A 16,100-nucleotide genomic window follows, 5' to 3' on the forward strand; every position below is an offset into this window, starting at 1 on the left:
AATACTAGTTGATCCATCAAGGGTAGCATCAACGATTAGGGTAGCTGATCCATCAATGATTTGAGGGTTCCTTTTCAGCCTAACATATTTGATCCAAGATATTGGGATGGACTAGATCAAAAGCAGGTTCATATTTTGGTCTAAAAGGGTCCTAAAAGGGACTTGTCTATTCAGAAAGGTCCTAAAGATAGGTTATCAAGGAGGTTTTCTGCAGCATTATATACTAGAATTTTATCAAATGGGGAAACTTGTGATAGAGAATGGCTGGTATATTCCAAAGAGCTTGATAGAGTATTCTGTTTTTGTTGTAAGTTATTAAGAAAGGGGCATTTAAGGAGTCAGCTAGCAAATGAAGGTCTGAGTGATTTGTCACATGTTGGCACTCGACTTAAAGATCATGAAACTAGTGCATATCATATTACAAATATGGCCTCTTGGTACGACATGCGTCTCAGATTTGATAACAACCAAACTATTGATAAAGTTGCTCATAAAGAAATTGAGAAGGAAAAGGAACATTGGAGGAAGGTTTTGTTCAGAATTATTTTGATTGCAAAATTCCTTGCAAAGCATAACTTAGCATATCGTGGCACCAATAGCAAGCTGTATCAGGACAGCAATGGCAATTTCCTAGGCATGGTTGAAATGATGGCTGAATTTGATCCAGTTATTCAGGAGCATGTTCAACGCATAACAAATGATGATATCCATACACATTACCTTGGTCATGGCATCCAGAATGAGGTAATAGATTTGCTTGCTGCTTCTATCAGGTCTGAAATAATTAGAAAAATAATGGAATCAAAGTATTTCTTAGTTATCCTTGATTGTACCCCTGATATAAGCCACCAAGAACAAATGTCTTTGATCATAAGATATGTTGACACATCTTCAGATTCTATTTGTATTGGAGAATCGTTCTTAGGTTTTTTGGATATTAATGATACTACAGGCCAAGGGTTATTTGTTGTTTTACAAAATGAATTGAAGAATCTTGACCTTGATATAGACAATGTGAGAGGACAAGGATACGACAATGTGAAAGTGCATCTAGCCCTTTAGTGGGTTTTGGATGATTGAATGACAACATGATTAAAGGTCTAACCCGTTTGCTAAGTGTGAACAGGTAATAGGTTATCTCACAGATACTTAATGAAAAGCCAAAATGATGTGTTGTTGTATAAACAATCTAGTTCAAGCACAAGACAACAATGCAAATGAAACTCATACAAAGGCTTATCTATTGTGGGATTCCATGTACTATGTGAAAGCAAGCTCGTTAGGATTAATTAATGAGACATGAGGGATTGCATATGGAATGGTCTCTTAAGTGAAGCTTGCTAAATTGAAATGAAAAAGATGACAATACATGAATGGATGATTCAACACAAGATGTGACTTGATGGCTTGAGATGGTGAAGATAGCAAGGAAAGGCTTCGAGGTACTAAGCAAGGGTGAAGGGCAAGCGATGGCTTGGCGGCCGAAGAACCTAGCTAGGGTGAAGAAGGAAGTACTTGCATTTAGTTGAGGTACTAATCAAGCTATGATGGCCATGTTTATGTGGAGGATCAAATCACTATTGGAATGTTTGATGGAAGTGACTTGATACATTTTGGAGTTATTCATATTTGATGAATGGAATCAAGTCACATGCTCAAGATGGCTATGCTCAAGTGACAAGATCAATATTGACATGTTGGCACCCTCACTTGATGAAGATTGAAAGACACGGCATCAATTTTAAAGAAGATCAACTCAAAAGGTTTAATTTCGTATCTTTTGATCTTGAGTTAATAGGTATGCCGTACTATTAAGAGGGATGCAAGTTTCGGTGGTCTGAGGAAGATAGAGTGCTCAAGCTAATAATTAAATTCAAAGAGAGACACTCTAGCACTTCACGAGCACATAGAATAATTTTTCTGTGACTGTCGGTGTCGGAAGTCCCGACGTAAGCCAGAACTCCCGACAGTCGGAAGTCTTGACTCTTGCCGGAAGCGCTGACTCCCAGTCACAGCCTGCGCGGTGACTGTGGACGTCGGAAGTCCCGACGTGAGTCGGAACTCCCAACAGTCGGAAGTCCCGACCCAAGCCGGGAGTCCCGGCATCGATGGTTCTACTGACCTGCTGTCTGTGCCCGTCGGAAGTCCCGACGATCGTCGGAAGTCCCGACCGTCGGAAGTCTCGACGTTTGTCGGGAGTTCCGACACTAACTTGACCTAGGCCGGGAGTCTCAGCATCAGTGGTGCTGACTGTTTGTTCAACTATGCACGTCGGAAGTCCCGATGAACGTCGGAAGTTCCGACACTGACTTGCACCCGTGGACTTTTGACCTCGTGTGAACAGTGTTTTCTTCATACGTCGGAAGTCCCGAGATCTGCGTCGGAACTCTCGACGTAGATCTGAACGGTTAGATTTTGCCTTGGGGTATAAATACCCGTCTCCTCCATTCTAACCGTTGCCCACTCATTTCATTGCGTCAAACACTCGGCCACAACAGCCCCCAAGCATTCTAGGCTCCCCTCTCTTCACTCCTTTACTTCCAACTTCGATTCCCAAAGGGTTTGAGTGATTGGAGAGTGGATTGAGTGAGAAAAAACACTTTGAGCAAGCTTGAGCACTTGATTTCTTCGTCAAGCTGGTTTGATTTGCATTTGTTACTCTTAGGGATTTTCCCCTAGCCGGCTAGGCGTCGCCCAAGAGCTTCCATCTTGTGGAAGAGCCTTGGGAAGTTTGTATTACCCTTGTTTTCTAGTGAAGAAACTCAAGTGACCTTTGTGGTATCCTTGAGTGAGGCAAGGAGGTGGAAGAGACTCCGACCTAAGTGGTCACCTCAACAACGAGGACGTAGGAGCTCCTTTGTGGGGCTGCCGAACCTCGGGATAAATTCTTGTCTCCCGCGTGCTTGTTGTTGTTGTGATTTGCTCGGAATTACATGTATTTGGTTGTCTTCCTCTCTCTAGCTATTTCTTAGGGTTTAGGCCTCGATCTACGGAGTGGTGGCTTATCAACGTCAAGAGAGTGACCCAACACCTTACCTTACCACTAGGAAGTGGGTTTGTAAGTTATCGGCATCACAAAGTTCATTTTAGCACTTGTAGTTCATTTCCCGTAGGGGTCGGAAGTGCTGACAGTTTGCGTTGGAAGTTCTGACCCAAACTGTTGGGACTTCTGACACGTCGGAAGTTCTGACCCAAACGTCGAGACTTCTGACACGTCGGAAGTTCTGACCCAAACTGTCGGGACTTCCGACATTAACTGACTAGTGCATTTTGATTCAACTCTTTGGTTGCCGCTGTTTAGCTCCCTAGGTTTATCTAGTATCTTTTATATACTTTGTGGCTAACTTGTGAGGGGTTGTATTACTCTAATTTGGAGTTTCCATTTTGGAAACTCCTATTACTAATCGTTTCTGCTTTTAAAGGTGTTGATTTTTCAGAAACGCCTATTCACCCCCCCTCTAGGCGACATCCTAGGTCCTTTCAATTGGTATCGGAGCGAGGTTCTCACCTAAAGCTTCACCACCGTGAGAAAAGGATGTCGACGCCTATCGAGTTGGAGCCGGTGCTTCTCCAAAATAATGGTTCAAACTTTCTACCTTGGTCAATTCATGTACTCAATGCTTTTAGAGAAATTAGTCCTCTTGTTGAGCATATTGTGTTTGCAAGCATACCTCTTCCTATAGTTGATTGGAGCAACTATAAGAATTTATCAAAAGAGGAAGAGATATGCGTGCAACTCAATGCTCAAGCTATTAATATCATTTTGAGTACATTGAGTGCAGAGGTTCAAGATGAGGCAATATTCAATGGACAACCACCTCCGGAGAGTGCTCATCTCATTTGGACCAAACTCGTTGAGTTATATGGAAAATCCAAATGCGATGATGCACTTGAGGTCGAGTCAATGGAAAATACATCCATTATGTCTTCATGCAGCGAAGAAGCCTCACAAGACCTCAAGAGCGCTGAGCCGGAGCAAGAGGCTCAAGCCCGGTGGTGGCCAAGTGATGAGTCAACCTCAGTATCTCATGATACTCATCACTTGTGTCTCATGGCCAAGAAAAGCAAGAAGAAGGCTAGCAAGAAAGATCAAGCCAAGGAGATAGCACAAGTAGATGATCAAGAAGAGAGTGATATTGAAATTGAAGATAGCTACACTCTTGATCATCTAAGCAACAAAGACAAGCTCATTCTCATGAAGCTAGTTGAGAAGAATGATGAGCTAGAGGAAGAGAATGAGAAACAAGAGCAATCACTTCAAAATCAAGAAAAGTTTCTCATCTCCAAATTGCAAGAGCTAAAGGCCATAAATGAGAGGTATGAGAAATTATCAATTGAGCATGCTTTAGTTACTAACTCCTCTTCTAGTGTTTCACAACTAGAGAAGGAAAACTTTGAGCTCAAGGCAAAATTAGATGAACTCTCAAGCAATTATAATGTGCTACAAGCAAACTATGTTCATCTCAAGTGCTCTCATGAAGAATTAGTAGAATCAAGCATTATGCTTGAGGTGGCTCATGAGGTTGTGATTACAACGGTAAAATCATCTCAACCTCCCACTCACACACTCACTTGTACACACTCTCAATTGAATATTTCTTGTACTAATGAGTGTGCTTCTCAAGCAAGCCAATCTTTGATTGAGCAAAAATTTATAGAAAATGTAGAGCTTAAGGAAGAAGTGGAAAGGCTAAGAAATGATGTGATTCGATTGAAGGGTAAGGAGAGAGCACAACCTTCTGAAGATAACCGTGTTAACATGGTGAAGAAGCTTGAGAAGGGTTCAAACCTTGCTTCCTCCAAATCCCAACAAAAGAATCACATTTCAAGCAAGGCCAACACAACCAAGAGCAAGAAACATGAAAAAAGACTATGCTATGGTTGTGGAGTGAATGGACATGAGTCGGCTATGTGTCCACACAAGAGTTGGGCCGACAAGGTTGAAGCCGCCTATCAAAAGGCTTCTACCAAGGAGGCCAAGCAAATGAAGAGTGATGGACAAAGCGCTTGTCTCATGAGCAAGAAATTGGGGCATCCTACCAAGAAATGCCCAATGTACAAAGATGCAAGAAAGGAAGCCCAAGTTGCAACAAGAAGATGCTATGGATGCAATGAGATGGGCCACAAGGTTGATAGATGTCCATACAAGCAAAACAAGCATAAAGCAAGCAAAGGCCGTATATGCTATGCTTATAAGAGAAAGGGGCATCTAAGTTATGATTGCCCAAATGGTAACATCCCTAAGCCAAACACATTTGTTTATGATAATATGCTTAGGAAGACCACAAACGGAGTTAACACTAGCAAGGTGATGTGTTCACCACAAACTAGTGCTAAAGCCATTTGGGTGCCTAAGCACTTGTTGACTAACCCAAAAGGACCCAACAAGAGTTGGGTACCAAAGTGTGCTTAGGTTAATGATGTAGGTACTTGGTGATGAGATGGAAGCTTCGGGGTGGTTGAGCAAGCAAATTGAAAATATTCACTCAATCTATCAATCAATTTTTATCATAATCTCATATATGGTTGACCCAAAGATAAATCAATGACCATATCATTTACTTCATCTCTACCATTGGTAACAAGTACCTAAAAACCTTATAGGATAGCCACTTTGTGTTTAGTGCTAAATGGCTCACAAATAAGTATATTTATGAAATAATTGGAAGTGGCTAATTAGTTTCATTTAATAATTATCATGTTTGCCATGTGATGCTTTTAATGGCTCTCTAGTAGAGCAATGCAATTGTTTAGATGCAGGCATACAAGAAGTACTAGAGCTAAAACGAAGAATCACAAGCAACGCTTCAATTGTTTCTGTCCTGCACCTACCGGACGTGTCCGGTATGGCCAGCGTAGAAAGGAAAAGTGTTTATGTTCTTCACATGCCGGACATGTCCGGTATGTCTGCCGGACGTGTCTGGTATGGCAGGAACCAGAGCACTAATTGGGATGCAATTGAGGTTTGATCCATATGATTTCATATATCCTTAATTTGCTCAGAAGCTTGTGATCTATCAAACCTAAGTGGGTTGTGAGTATGTCTCAACGAAATTTAAATATGGCAAATTACTTTGTGTTGGTCAAAATAGAAAATTGACTCCCAAATTCTTAAAAGAATAAAGTGCTTATTGAAAGTCATTCAAATTACTTGTGGTACTTATTTAGGGGGAGCTCAGTTTCTATTTTACACCATTGTAGACTAATAAATTTATCTAGCATTATTTGTAGTCCTTTAGATGAAAATTGATTTCATATATGGTATGATTATTTGACAAGTGAGGTCAACATGATGTTGTAATGCCATGTATTATCTCAGTGGTGATATTGTGGACTAACAAATTTATCTAGCATTATTTGTAGTCCTTTGGATGAAAATTGATTTCATATATGGTATGATTATTTGACAAGTGAGGTCAACATGATGTTGTCATGCCATGTATTATCTCAATGGTGATATTGTGGGCTCAAGGCAAAGGTATGTATTTACATATGTGCGTTGTAAGTGCATCTAAGGCCCTTTATATGCTAGTGTGTGCATTTGTGTGATATAGGATAGATGTTTTACAAAATCCCTAACTAGCATGTGTAGGTGGTGTGGTTTTTGAAAATCATGTGGTTTTTGGGTCTTTGTGACCTAGTCATGTCATATTGTGATTGTTGCTACCCTTGGTTGATTATTTGCCTAATCACATGTGACATGGTTCTCTCAAGTCTATAAATATCCCTATGTCCCACTAAAATCTCTCTCAAGTTTTGAAAATCATAAATTTGCCAAATATTCAAAAAAGAGAAAATCAATTCTTGGCTAATTTATGTCCCCTAAGTGAGAATCCTAAGCCTATTTCAATTGATGCAAATATTATGCCTAGGAAGGTTTGTTATGGTACCCTATTGGTTAGTATTACAAAAATATTCCGCTATTCATACTAAGGCTATGCCTAAGTATGTTGCGTCTAACATGGGAGGACCCAAACTAGTTTGGGTACCATCAAAAAGTGGATGATCGTTTGTAGGTACCATGGCATTGGAGACTTGATTCAATGGAATTATTATTGTTCATCTTATGTTGAGTCAAGTATTGAAGCCTAGTGCAATTCTATCCCAATGCCAAGTCAAAATTGAGTGAAGTCCATATGCTATCAACATACAAGTGTCATATTCAAGTTGTGGGAATTTATTGATATATTTGAAGGCATGCAAATAAGTGGAGTTGAAGCTTGCAAAGATGATCATAAGCTATCAAGGTATATCTCTTGTTGATCAAAGTTTATTTGGGTGCATATGAGTTAATTGAATTGGATATATATGCATATGTTGCTTGCTATGAGATATTTGAATGGATTAAATGCTTAAGTAATCAAGTTTGAAGTTGGTTTGATTGGATATGTTCATAAGATTTCTTCTAGTAAGTGGTTTGAATGGACATATGTCTTGTGAGAGTATTCAAACAAGTTGATTTCAAGTTTGGTTCAATTTGGAGAAAAATGGCTCAATTATTGAAATCTGTCCAATATTAAAAATCTGAGCTAGCAGTGATCATAGACATGTTTGAGTAATCAAATCTATTTGTATTGGTTTGAAATTTGGTCTGCATGCTCTACACTTATGGTATTAGTTGCTGTGCAAATTTCATGAGATTTGGATAAGTGATACTTCGGATTTGGAGTAGATCTTGTCAGCTATAGTGCAGCAGTTTTCAGCATGTACCTGTGTGGAAAGATATGAAATCTAGTAGCAATATAGAAGTCCAAAAAAAAGCTCAAATTTTTACAGCTACTAGAAGACTTAGTGTGTCACATCTTCACCAAATTTTATGGTTTTTGGATATGTACTTTGGGAGATATGATTTATTCTTTGAAGAGTACAGAATCTGCCAGGAAAGTAACAATTATCGGATTGATCAAAAGTCGCTTAGATTCAAAGGTCCGCAAATTAGAATCATATCTATAAGTGATTGAGGTACCTATGTTTTGGTTTTGGTTTGAGATAGAAGCATGACAAATGATGAGTACAAGACAATTTATTTGAAGAGTGTATCTAGTACACATTTGGTACTCAAGCTAGAGATCAAGACCAAGATCAAGATGAAGATGGAGTTTAAATTCTAGTGATAATTGGAGATCTTTTGATAGAAAGAAAAGGACTTAAACAAGTAGAAAGAAAAGGACTTAAAGAATGATTTAAAGTTATTCATCAAATTAAGTCCAACAATATGGATCAATCAAACAAAATCTTTCAAGTGGATCAAGTGATTTTCTTTCAAGTTATTTCAAGTGAGTATCAAGGATGGTTCTTTGGAGAGAGGTCACTTCGCTCTAGGCTTGGATGGCTAAAATCTAAGTGGTAATCTAAAGGGACATTTGAGGTACTTGGTTGAAGAAAATCAAGAGATTGGTCTAAAAAGCAAGCAACACCCAAAAGAGAACAAGTCATAAAATTTCAAGTGGTATCATGAAATTTCAAGTGGTATTACAAGTGGTGCATCTTTCAGTTCTCTCAAGCAAGCAATGATCAAAGAAGAAGCAAGCCAACCACAACAAGAAAAAAGTGCACTTGATCATTAGTGATTCTCAATTCATATGGGTGAAGAATAGGAATTCAAAGAATTGGTATCTATTGGTCTTCACCAAGCTTATAATTGGACTTCATGGTGCTATTGGAGAAATGAATTGAAATCTATATGACTATCTTCCTCTCCAACATAGCAAAGGTATCATTGTATTGTGCATGATCATTTTTCATCCCTTACTAGTATGCGGTTAGTGCATATAGTACATGCATATAGGATCATGCACTACAAATGAAAATTTTTAGATTCATAGACTACCACTATTGCCTGAATGATTATATGATCTAGTGGTTAGTGTATGAGTTTGTTCATGAGCTAGTAAACCCATGTACTTGATCTATTTTGAATTGCTAACAAGTGACAAGTACAACCTCTTTAAGATGACAAAGGGGGAGTGACAAGTAATATGACCCACGCTATGACAAAGGGGGAGAGTTTAATACAAAGGGGGAGAGATTGGTACAAAGTTTAAACCTTAAGCACCCTTTGTGCTTTGTGTGACCCTTTTTGGCGATAGATGACAAAGGGGGAGAGATATGATTAAAGCTTAAGGCGGAGAGAGATGAAAGCTTAAGGGGGGGGGGGAGATATGTTTAAAGCTTCAAGAGTGCAACCTTGTGTCTAGCTATGAAAGGGGAGAGTAGCTATGACAAGGGGAGAGATATGACTTGAGAAATTTGTGTAATGAGTGCTATGTGTGACATACATGTGTTATATTTATTTTCATAAGGACTCTACATGCTAGAATGAAAATACTTGATGTGATGCCTTTATATTTATTCTTGTGTGATATATCTTGTCATATGCATCACGGTTTTACTTTGTCACACACACATGCACCCCACGGATGCAATAATTTAGGGGGAGTCTCCTATATGTTTTAGTATGTGCAATTGACATTTGAGGTCATTTTGTGAATTCTAATCATAAGCACATATTAAGGGGGAGCCTCTCATAAATCATTGAACCCAAAAGTTTAAATGTTTATATCATTTTGTAAGCTTTAATCAAGTTGTCATCAATCACCAAAAAGGGGGAGATTGAAAGTGCATCTAGCCCTTTAGTGGGTTTTGGATGATTGAATGACAACATGATTAAAGGTCTAACTCGTTTGCTAAGTGTGAACAGGTAATAGGTTATCTCATAGATACTTAATGAAAAGCCAAAATGATGTGTTGTTGTATAAATAATCTAGTTCAAGCACAAGACAACAATGCAAATGAAACTCATGCAAAGGCTTATCTATTGTGGGATTACATGTACTATGTGAAAGCAAGCTCGTTAGGATTAATTAATGAGACATGAGGGATTGCATATGGAATGGTCTCTTAAGTGAAGCTTGCTAAATTGAAATGAAAAAGATGACAATACATGAATGGATGATTCAACACAAGATGTGACTTGATGGCTTGAGATGGTGAAGATAGCAAGGAAAGGCTTCGAGGTACTAAGCAAGGGTGAAGGGCAAGCGATGGCTTGGCGGCCGAAGAACCTAGCTAGGGTGAAGAAGGAAGTACTTGCATTTAGTTGAGGTACTAATCAAGCTATGATGGCCATGTTTATGTGGAGGATCAAATCACTATTGGAATGTTTGATGGAAGTGACTTGATACATTTTGGAGTTATTCATATTTGATGAATGGAATCAAGTCACGTGCTCAAGATGGCTATGCTCAAGTGACAAGATCAATATTGACATGTTGGCACCCTCACTTGATGAAGATTGAAAGACATGGCATCAATTTTAAAGAAGATCAACTCAAAAGGTTTAATTTTGTATCTTTTGATCTTGAGTTAATAGGTATGCCGTACTATTAAGAGGGATGCAAGTTTCGGTGGTCTGAGGAAGATAGAGTGCTCAAGCTAATAATTAAATTCAAAGAGAGACACTCTAGCACTTCACGAGCACATAGAATAATTTTTCTGTGACTATCGGTGTCGGAAGTCCTGACGTAAGCCAGAACTCTCGACAGTCGGAAGTCTTGACTCTTGCCGGAAGCGCTGACTCCCAGTCACAGCCTGCGCGGTGACTGTGGACGTCGGAAGTCCCGACGTGAGTCAGAACTCCCGACAGTCGGAAGTCCCGACCCAAGCCGGGAGTCCCGGCATCGATGGTTCTACTGACCTGCTGTCTGTGCCTGTCGGAAGTCCCGACGATCGTCGGAAGTCCCGACCGTCGGAAGTCTTGACGTTTGTCGGGAGTTCCGACACTAACTTGACCCAGGCCGGGAGTCCCGGCATCAGTGGTGCTGACGGTTTGTTCAACTGTGCACGTCGGAAGTCCCAACGAACGTCGGAAGTTCCGACACTGACTTGCACCCGTGGACTTTTGACCTCGTGTGAACAGTGTTTTCTTCATACGTCGGAAGTCCCGAGATCTGCGTCAGAACACCCGACGTAGATCTGAACGGTTAGATTTTGCCTTGGGGTATAAATACCCGTCTCCTCCATTCTAACCGTTGCCCACTCATTTCATTGCGTCAAACACTCGGCCACAACAGCCCCCAAGCATTCTAGGCTCCCCTCTCTTCACTCCTTTACTTCCAACTTCGATTCCCAAAGGGTTTGAGTGATTGGAGAGTGGATTGAGTGAGAAAAAACACTTTGAGCAAGCTTGAGCACTTGATTTCTTCGTCAAGCTGGTTTGATTTGCATTTGTTACTCTTGGGGATTTTCCCCTAGCCGGCTAGGCGTCGCCCAAGAGCTTCCATCTTGTGGAAGAGCCTTGGGAAGTTTGTATTACCCTTGTTTTCTAGTGAAGAAACTCAAGTGACCTTTGTGGTATCCTTGAGTGAGGCAAGGAGGTGGAAGAGACTCCGACCTAAGTGGTCACCTCAACAACGAGGACGTAGGAGCTCCTTTGTGGGGCTGCCGAACCTCGGGATAAATTCTTGTCTCCCGCGTGCTTGTTGTTGTTGTGATTTGCTCGGAATTACATGTATTTGGTTGTCTTCCTCTCTCTAGCTATTTCTTAGGGTTTGGGCCTCGATCTACGGAGTGGTGGCTTATCAACGTCAAGAGAGTGACCCAACACCTTACCTTACCACTAGGAAGTGGGTTTGTAAGTTATCGGCATCACAAAGTTCATTTTAGCACTTGTAGTTCATTTCCCGTAGGGGTCGGAAGTGCTGACAGTTTGCGTTGGAAGTTCTGACCCAAACTGTTGGGACTTCTGACACGTCGGAAGTTCTGACCCAAACGTCAGGACTTCTGACACGTCGGAAGTTCTGACCCAAACTGTCGGGACTTCCGACATTAACTAACTAGTGCATTTTGATTCAACTCTTTGGTTGCCGCTGTTTAGCTCCCTAGGTTTATCTAGTATCTTTTATATACTTTGTGGATAACTTGTGAGGGGTTGTATTACTCTAATTTGGAGTTTCCATTTTGGAAACTCCTATTACTAATCGTTTCCGCTTTTAAAGGTGTTGATTTTTCAGAAACGCCTATTCACCCCCCCCCCTCTAGGCGACATCCTAGGTCCTTTCACAATGGATCAAATATGAAAGGGAAAAATATAGGGGTACAAAAGAAAGTTTTGGAGATCAATCCTCGAGCCTTTTATTCTGCTTGTGGCTGTCATAGTCTTAATTTAGCACTATGTGATATGGCAAAGAGTTGCGGTAAAGCAAAAGATTTTTTTGGAATCATACAACGTATCTATACAATATTTGCTAAGTCCACTAAGAGATGGCAAATTTTGAAAGATAACATATCAGGATTCACTCTCAAGCCATTGTCAGCAACTCGCTGGGAGAGTCGTGTTGACAGTGTTAAGGCTATAAGGTTCCAAATGTAGGATATACGAGAAGCTTTACTGGAAGTATCAGATACTGATAATGATGCAGCAATATGTACTGAAGCTAAATCCTTGGCGACCAATGAACTTGGTGACTTTGAATTTATAGTGGCAATAGTTATCTGGTATGAAGTATTATCTGCTATTAATTTGGTCAGCAAACAATTAGAAGCAAAGGATATGCTTATTGATATTGCTATTGAGAAAGTGCAGGGGTTGATTTCATTCTTCACTAAGTATATAGAAACTAGTTTTCCAAATGTATTAGAATCTACAAAAGAAATTGCACGCGAGATGGATGTTGAACCAACATTTCATACCAAGCGTAAAATCAAAAGGAAACGACAATTTGATGAGACACCTGAAGATGAATCTATTGCTTCACAATCTACAGAGGAGTCAATTAGAATCAATTATTTTCTATCCATTGTTGATCAAGCTATTACTTCACTTACAAAGAGGTTCGAACAATACCAGGGGTACGAAAAAACTTTTGGTTTTTTGTTTACTTCAAAGAAATTATGTTCCTTAGATGACAAGAGTTTGTTGTCTTCATGTGCTCGTCTTGAGGCTGCACTTAAGAGTGGTGACCATTCTGATATTGATGGCAAAGAATTACATGTGGAGTTAAAATTTCTCCAAGATTTCATTCCAAAGGAAGACATGGGCCCTCTTGATATTCTGAAGTTTGTGAAACAGATGGGCTGTTTTCCTAATGCCCTTGTTGCATACAGAAAATTTTTAACTATTCCTGTAATAGTTGCATCCGCAGAACGAAGCTTTTCCAAATTGAAGTTGCTAAAGACCTACATGCGCAGTACTATGACACAAGAAAGGCTAAATGGATTGGCGACAATTGCGCTTGAAAATGATGTTCTAGAGAAGATTAAGTATGAAGATATAATCGAAGATTTCATTTCGAAGAATACTAGACGAATGATGCTTTTTAATAGAAGCTAAGAAGTTATCGGTAAGTAAGATTCGTCATTTAATCATTTTGTATGAATGCTTATGGTATTACATGAGGAAGTCTATGTGCACTTTGGCTATTTGCATTTTATAAATATAGGCCCCCACTTTATGTTTTGCACCAGGGCCACAAAAACGTAGGTACGGGCCTGCTGGCGACTCGAGCACTCGACGAGATTGCGGCGGCCGGCGACGCTGAGGCGAAGGCAAGAAGCGCGGTTCCTACTTCCTCGACGGTCACGTCACGGGTGTTAGCCGATCTGGATTAGAATTCTAATCGATAGGCCTGCTAATCGGACCGGCAACAGAATCTCAAAAGTCGCATGAACATGGGTGCCATCAGCTCTAGGCCCATATATCATCAGATTCTCAAAAGCTATCAGAGGCCACCGGAGGGAGGTTAGGTCACGTTGTTGAACATGGGGGCCCCAAAATTTTGGAGGCCTGGTGCAGTCGGCCCAGTTGCCATGCATGATATACGGGCCTGGAGCAACACTGACCAAGGTCACCCCTTCTGCCATCCCCATTCATGTCTCCATCACCTCTGGTCTCTCCGCCTGGGCACTGAGGTAGCTCGACAAGTGGTGCCAAGCATTTCTTTGGGCTGGAACGGAGGCCGTTGTTGGGGGAAGTGCAGGGTCGCCTGGCGGACTGTGAACGCACCAACGTGCTACGGCGGGTTGGGCGTCCCGGACCTAAAACTCACGGGCTTCGCGCTACGTCTGCGTTGGGAGTGGCAGCGTCGGATCCGGCCTGATCTAAGATGGTGCAGCCTTCCTGGAAGGAAGGAACGTGAGGTCCAGTGCATGTTCCAATCATCCATCACGGTGGCCATTGGTGATGGGCAGTCGGCTCGGTTCTGGACTGACTCATGGCTTCCGGACGGGCCGATCTATCGCTTTGCTCCACACCACTTCACTGCCATCAGTAGGCGTCGCCGTCAGAAGTCGGTGCGTGATGCTATCACCAACAGAAGCTGGGTCCGTGACATCCAAGGGGCACCTACCGCCGAGGTTCTTTGTGACTATGTCGTCGTATGGGAGAAGGTGGCCGGGGTGGTTCTTGACGACCTTACTAGTGACAGGTTCATCTGGCGCTGGACTGCTGACGGGTCGTACTCCGCCTCCTCTGCCTACAGAGCCTTTTTCATCGGTATGACATCCTTAGAGGTGCAAAGGAGCTATGGAAGGCTTGGGCTCCGCCCAAGTGCAAGTTCTTCTTTTGGTTGTTGCTGTTGCACAATCGTCTTTGGACAGCGGCAAGAAGGAAGCGGCGAGGGTTACAGGACGACGATGTGTGCACTCTCTGCGACCAGGAGCAGGAAACGGCGCAGCACCTTGTGGGAGGCTGTGTCTTCGCCAGAGAAGTGTGGTACAGGGTGCTTGCTTCCATCGGCCTGGATCATCTCGCGCTGTAGCCTAGGATATCCTTTCTTGATTAGTGGCTGCTGAGCTGTCCACAACTAGGGTCGGCGCGTCACAAAGGTTTCGACTCTCTCATCATCCTTGGATCATGGTGTCTATGGAAGGAGCGAAACCGGAGGGTCTTTTATGGTGTCGTCCGGACGACCGTCGATGTCGCTGTTTCTGTGGTGGATGAAGCGGATCGGTGGTCTCAAGTGGGGTTCGGCCACGTCGCCGAGCTTTGGGCGGCCCGCTGACAGCGGTTGATCTTCGTCAATCTTTTTGTCGCAAAATCTTATGTCATGTAATATCGGTCTAGCTGTGCCGCTTCTTATTACTCGGTTAATTCTGTTTAGCCATAGTGTGCCACTCGCGTCCTAGGCCAACCGGCGTTTACCTATATAACAACTCATTTTCCTACTTAATGATATACATACCAAGCACCGTCGCGAAAAAAGTAGTTTCGCATGAAAGCAACAAAGGCTTTTACTCGATCGGCTCCATCAATTCTTATGCCTGCCATCATCTTGTACGTCGTCCAAACTAAGTTTTTTTTTGCAAGTTTATTGCTACTCGATCAGTATTTGTCAAGGACAGCAAGAAAACATCTAAAGAATTGGAGTGGAATAAGTAAAACCATATCCCTAGGGTAACTGTGTTCTTATACTTGTAACTACTCGTATGCATGCATGCAAGCCCATGAAAACAAAGACAAAGATGCTGTGCTCTAAAGCGTTTGCTCAGATCCCCATCAGTGTCTGACCATTATTAGCAGGCGGCCAGGGCAGCGCGCACGCAGCTGGCTGCTGGCCTGGCCAGCAGCAGCAGATATTTGCCACCATGATGTGCAGCGTGCTTGCGCCTGTGGCAAGCATGGAGAGCCGCTGGCTGGGCGAGAGGCCAAGGAGAGAGAGAGGGGGCGAGATGAGCCGTCCCGTGGTTCGGTCAAACAGTAGGGCAAGTGATGAGGGCGTACAGAGGGTACACACGCTATAAGACAGTGGTAGCAGCGGGGAGACGATGACAGCACCAGCAAGAAATAATTGTCGGAGAGGAGAGAGAAGGCCAGCAGGGCCGTGGCTCGCGGACGGTCGTGCATGCTCTGCAGTCTACTCCCTCCACGTGTCCAGGTTTGAATTGCGTTTTTTTTCTTGACGGAGAAGGCGACACTCAACAGCAGCAGCTACCTAGGCATAGCAGCAGTACTAGCAGGAGTAGGCTTTGTAGGTGGAGTGTGTGCCCTGCTGCGCTCGCTGCGCACCCACCACCACGGCACCACGCCATATAGCGGCATATAATGGCGTTGTTTTTTTTCTCCAAAACTTATTCCCTATCATATCAGATGTTTAGATACATAT

The 16,100-nt window shown here is 42.1% G+C and overlaps 1 pseudogene; it reads left to right on the forward strand.

Annotated features, from left to right (window-relative positions):
* Window positions 1-54: 54 nt before the first annotated feature.
* LOC136452930 (uncharacterized) lies at window positions 55-13,330 on the forward strand (annotated as a pseudogene).
* Window positions 13,331-16,100: the final 2,770 nt, after the last annotated feature.

The sequence above is a fragment of the Miscanthus floridulus genome, chromosome 1, assembly GCF_019320115.1.
Source record: "Miscanthus floridulus cultivar M001 chromosome 1, ASM1932011v1, whole genome shotgun sequence".
Classification (NCBI taxonomy): domain Eukaryota; kingdom Viridiplantae; phylum Streptophyta; class Magnoliopsida; order Poales; family Poaceae; genus Miscanthus; species Miscanthus floridulus.